This window comes from Thermobia domestica, chromosome 5, assembly GCF_964235325.1.
Source record: "Thermobia domestica chromosome 5, izTheDome1.hap1.1, whole genome shotgun sequence".
Classification (NCBI taxonomy): Eukaryota; Metazoa; Arthropoda; class Insecta; order Zygentoma; family Lepismatidae; genus Thermobia; species Thermobia domestica.
The window spans coordinates 318,093,524-318,099,523 of record NC_137458.1 but is presented as its reverse complement, the minus strand read 5'-3'; the positions used below and the strand labels follow the sequence as shown (position 1 = coordinate 318,099,523).

The 6,000-nt window shown below is 38.4% G+C and overlaps 1 protein-coding gene across 5 annotated transcripts in view; it reads left to right on the top strand.

Moving 5' to 3' along the window:
* The first annotated feature begins 3,043 nt into the window (after positions 1 to 3,043).
* The window catches only part of LOC145686806 (uncharacterized), a 48,590-nt gene continuing 45,633 nt past the window's right edge, over positions 3,044 to 6,000 (top strand). The window contains exon 1 of one of the 5 annotated variants that reach the window (XM_081760478.1): positions 3,044 to 3,129. The gene's annotated coding sequence lies outside the window, so the exon portion shown is untranslated. Of the gene's footprint in view, positions 3,130 to 3,404; positions 3,577 to 3,597; positions 3,771 to 6,000 lie in introns of those variants that run through there. The other 4 variants (XM_081760476.1, XM_081760481.1, XM_081760480.1 and 1 more) reach the window with 4 other exon arrangements.

Here is a 6,000-nt window from a genome sequence, read left to right as displayed (position 1 = left end):
CTAACCTCGATTGGTCTCTTTATTCTTCCTGCTTTGACCATTTCTCTCCCTCTCCCTCATCCCACGATCTTTTACATCTTCACACTGCTTTATGTTCTTGCCTTTCCCAGGTAGTATCACACTCTCATCCTGATCCCTCTCACTCAATTCGTTCCTCCATTGTCTATTCTCCTTATCCTAAATGGTGGACTAGGGAATGTCAGCAATGGAATTTCCGAAGGCGTCAAGTCCTTAAAACACCTCGCCAGTCGCTCCTATTCCAATTTCCTGGTATATCAACAAACCAAGTCACCACGACCCGTATTCTTCAACAAACCCGTCGTAATGCCTGGCGACAATTTTGTTCACACCTACGTTATTGTTCCTCTTTATTCTCCATTTTTAAATTTTACTGGTCCCTTCGTACTCCCTCTGGTGAATCTATTTCCTCTCCCTGGCTCCATCGATTCCATTCCCAATTAGCCTCATCCACGTGCCTCTTCCCTCCTCTCTGGCTCTCTCCTCTTTATTCCCCAGAACCATCCACCCCTATCCATCTTGCTTTCACCATGTCTGAACTCACTCTCATCTTATCCGTCTACCCAACACTTCATCTGGCAAAGACGGCATACATTACCGACACCTACATCTTCCTCCACCGTTAATTCTTATGCATCTTATATAACACTGTATGGTTTTCTGAACGAATTCCCACTCCGTGGAAAGACTACCTTATTATTCCCACCCATAAACCCAAAAAACAACATGGTATCGCTGAACATTACCGCCCTAATGCCCTCTCCTCATGTCTCTTAAAGGTCTTCGAACATCTCCCAAAACAACGCCTCTAATGGTTCTCTGAACACCACCTTTTATTTTACAAACAATAATACGGTTGTCGACTTGGTTCCAGTGTTTCCGACTGTCTGTCCGTTCTTATCTCCGATATTTGGCTTGCTTTTACCCGTACCCAGTTTGTTTTTGCCGTATCCATTGACCTTTCTCATGCTTATGACTCTGTTCCCTTTATGACCTCATAGATATACTTTGGCAACAAGGCATCCTTTCGAAATATCTCCGTATTATTTACAACCTTCTGTTCCAACGTACCTTGTATCTTCGCCTCGGTTCCCAACTCTCTGAAGGTTGCACCACTTCACAAGGTCTTCGTCAAGGTTCTGTATCATCTCCTCTTTTGTCCAATCTCTTTCTGACCCCTATTCTTCGCCAAACCAGTAACACTGTACGGGTTCTTTCCTATTGTGATGATTTAGCCTTCTATATTACTTATACATCCCCTCAGGTTGCTATACCCCAACTCATATCAACCCTCACCACATTCTCAACGTGGAGTTCCAAACATGGCTTGAGAATAAACTGGAATAAAACTTAATTTCTTGTTTTTACCCGCAAACGTACACCCACCCTACCCCCATTACATTTACTGGTATTACCCTTCTTCGCAGTCATTCTGTTATATACCTCGGAATCGTCTTACTCTTCTTTACGTTTGACCCCCTATTATCAACTTCTACATCAAAAAACATCATCCTTCTTACGTTTAATTCGTTCTATTTCCAATTCTACTTGGTCTACAGATTTCCTTGTCCTCTTCCTGTTATATAAACAGGTTTACTTACCTATTTTAACGTATGGCGGTTTCTTCTATCTCCTTCTCCTTCTAGGGTCTTTCAAAAATTCCAATCCCTTCAATATACTACTCTCTGCCGTACTCTTAGCCTTCCTTCCACCACTGCTGCTACTGCGCTTTATTCTGAGACCCGAGTTCCACCCTTAGCAAATCAGTTGAAATACCTCTCAGACAAATTCTGTCTTCAACTTTCCAATTTACCCTATCCTCTATCCTCCCTAAACTCACTCTGCTCCAACACCTTCATACAGGCCGCAAACGTTCTCCATATCTCGCATCTCTCCCTTTCATATACACCAGTTACCTAGACCTTGCACCACATCTGTTTCACATCCAGCGCACGTATACTCTCTCTTGTTACTTCCATGACTATCCTGTTTTTTCGATCTTTTTCTATCATTTTCCCCAATACCTTCCCGACCATTTTTCCACTTCCGTCTCTTACGAACATCGTTTCTCCTCTTCCATACCTCCTCTCCGTCAGCACACTGTGCATTTGTACTGCGATGGTTCTGGCAAGGGTTGCATATGGGATCAGCCTTTTACGATTCCTCTCTTCAGCAATGTTTCAGCATTAATCTGTCCCATTGCGTCACTACTTTTCTCACTGAAGCTTATGCCTTATTTGCGACTCTTCTTGATTCTCTTCAGTATCAGTATCCATCTATCTGTATCGCCACTGATTCTAAATCTCTCCTACAATCCCTACAATCTCCCCCCTGGATTTCGAAATCCTCCTAGTTTCTTTATGAAATTCGTCTTCTATACCGTCGCACTTCCCTCAACTATTCTACTTGCTTAATTTGGTCCAAAGGTCATGTAGGCATCCTCGGGAATTCTCTAGCTGATGCCGCAGCCTATTTCGGAGCCCTGCACGGCACTCTCATTGATCTTTCAGTCTCGTCTATTGACCTTTTTCCACGACTTACTACACTGCATTATCAACGCTGGATTGATTATAATGCCTCATGTACAAATGCACTTTGGTATTAGCACCTTCCTTGCTCTCTCCCTTTTCTATCTTGGTTCATTCATCAAACTTTCTCTCCCTCCTACCTCGATTTTCTGCTCCGTAACAGACTTCACATTCTGTATACTCCCCAACGTGTATATCTTCTCCAAAAACGCACTACTCCATTTTGTAACTGTGGTGTCGATACTGTCTCTATCAATCATCTCATTTTCTCTTGTCCTCTCTACCAACAACATCGACAACCATTTCTCGCTATTCTTCATAAATTTCACGGTTCTGGTCTATTTAATGTAGATTCGTTAATTTTCACTTTATCGCCACCTGTTCTTGATGCCTATTATCTTTATTTACAAAGATCTACGTTATTTCGCATCTTATAAGCATCTCTAAAGATTCATCTCATTTCATCATCTGTTTCTTTTGAAAACACTGTTCATAATTGCCGGGAGAGCGATCTTCGCTAAGGCAAGTAGCAATTTTAGATTAATATTAAGAAGAAGATGAAAAAAGAAAGAAAGAAAAGAAGGTAGGGTTGATATCAATTACGACACAGGAAAACCTGATAAACATTGCACTCATAGTGAAAATAGATTAATAGAAACAGCAAGTCAAAATGGGAAATATATTACTTTGTTGAAAATTTATAATATTTGTTGTTTATAAATTCTTTTTGGAAAATGAATAACGAATTTATTCCATTCCAATTAGAAAAATAACGATTTGTTTTTCTAAGTTTATTTAGTAAATCCGTTCTATTTCCCTTTATATTTCTTCGCTGGCATTATATTCTTATTTCAATTTTTACATTAATCGTGTATAGTGTATAATATTTATTATACATTAAATATTCTAAATGTTTCACAATAAAAAAACTTTTAAGCTCTAAAAAAATTTATTCCACATTTATAGCACATACTGGTGAAAAACCTGGTGCGCTCATAAAAAACATAATAGTGAGACAAGACAAGACAAGGTAGGGTTGAATTAATTCAATTACATCGTTTGAGTAATTTTTCCTGTTGGCATTCTCAATGTAAACTGATGCGAACATTTAATAGATTTCAATGTCGAAAATTGTAACACACTGCTTCGTGATTTAGGTGCTATGAAAAAAAAATCTTTGGTTCTGGTTTACTTTTGCCGCACCACATTTTGGAAGTTTTACGGGTAAAAGTCAATATCTCGCATGAAAAGATTTATTTGTAAATAAATTTCTGCAGGCGATAGAATTAAATACAGAGTAAGGTTCTGGTTTACTTTTGACGCATCACATTTTACAAGATTTAAAAGTTAGCATGAAAAGGCATATTTATAAAGAACAAATTTCTGCAAGCGATAGAATTAAATACAAAGTAATACACCTGTATTTTATGTTTACAAGCATAGTGTAAAATACTACTAGTGTAAAATACAAGAGCTGTACTACGGATAAAATAAGTGAATGCATGATAGACGATGTCAGTGTACAGAAGTTACATTTACTAGTGGAGCACTAGTAGTATGAAACTGACAAGTGCTATTGAAACTAGTATCATTGCCAAAACCCAGTCGTTTTCACTACTTTCGCATATAGTGTATCCACCTTTGCTAACGCGCGTGTACCTTTCATACGCACTCCCTCTTTAACACTCGGGGGTTTACTCGAGCAGATAGTTCAACCTAATGCAAAACTTATGGGTAAAATACGATGTGAAACATTTGTTATGAAGAAATTAGAGTCTGGATGTAGCCTAAGTAATTACTGCCAATGCGCAGCATATTGAAATAAATTTTGAGTGATAGTCAAAGTAGGCTATTGTGTGTGTATATGTGCTCTTATCCTTGTTTATGCGTATAACCTCCGTCACTGATACATCCCCTTGCTATCACTCGGTCCCTCGTGTCATACTTCAGCCCTGCTCTGTTATGTCATTCCTGCTTTTTAGTGGCTACCTAGCACAGATTGGTTTGTGTGTTATACACTAGTTTTCATACGATACATCCACACTATTTATACTAAACTCTATATTAAAGTCAATCTGCAAGTAGTAATGAACCTCTTCGTTTAGAGTATGCTCTGCACTACTAAAACACATACAAAGCTTTGCCTAACCTGCCAAAGTAAATGTGTCAAAATTTGGTAGAATAGTCTGCTTGAGTAATACCACATTCGGGCCTGGCAGCTTCGCCCTGCCTCGACTGTGTTAGATAGCATTTGCTTTTTTAGTGATCACCTAGCACAGGTTGTTTTGTGTGTTTGCACTAGTTTTTATCCATACATCCGGACGCCGTATTTATCGGAAATAGTAAAAGAACTGTAATTTTTCAACAATTGCTTATGGTGCTCCCCTTCAATTTTAACTATACCATGTGAGATATTTTCATATCGCCCTGCACAAATTATTTAGGAAACAATAAGAAGAATAAGTAGTGAAAGAATTATAATTTTTAAACAATTATTACGAGTGGTGCATCAAAACTAAACCTGCACGCTCAGTAATACAGGTGTGTTAGAGGCTATTAGGCCTAAATCTAGGTTTACTGGTGTAAAATCATTACGAGTCCTTTATGACGGAAAAAATAAGTGCATATGATACATGACTATATTAGATACTATTTTCCACCTCTGATATATTTCTGCACAGAGTACAGAAGCTATATTTTATGTTTACATGTGGAGTGCTACTAGTACAAAACCATGACAAGTGTTGGAAGTCGTACCATTGCCAAACTCACTTATTTTACTACCCTCCATTACACGTATATCCATCGTTTCTGATTGCGTGCTCTCTAGGGACGCACCTTTGCTATTACCTGACTCCGCCAGCTTTGTCCTGCCCTGATTTGGTTAGTTAGCATTCGTGCTTTTCAGTGGCCACTTAACACAGATTTGTTTGTGTTTTTGCACTGTAGTTTTGATGTAATACGTCCGGACGCCGCATTTATACCCAAATCGTTAAAGAATTGTAATTTTTCAACAATTACCTTTATCCATGCCAAATGGTATATTTTCATATTGCCCAGCGCTAATGATTTAAGAGGCAATAAGAAGGAAATAAATGAAATAATTGTAAGTTTTTAGGCACTATTTCATGTGATATGCCAAAAGTAAACCACCATGGTCTTTTGTGCCGTGGTTTACTATTTTCAGGCTTAAAAGCGTTCAATATTTTTATTTATTTATTTATTTTTTTTTTTTTATCAGAAAATTTACTGTCATTACCTTAGAAAATACCTTGTCATGAATTCCTCGGTGCAGTCATTTTAGCAGGACTTAACAGCTTTGTGTGTAAATTCTGCGTGTGGAAATATGCTGTAAAAACAAAAAAGCAACCTGTACAAGGTCATCACTAAAAGAACGAATGCTGATTAACCAAAGTCAGGGTGGTAGCGGAGCAAGTAGGCCTGTGTGGAAGTG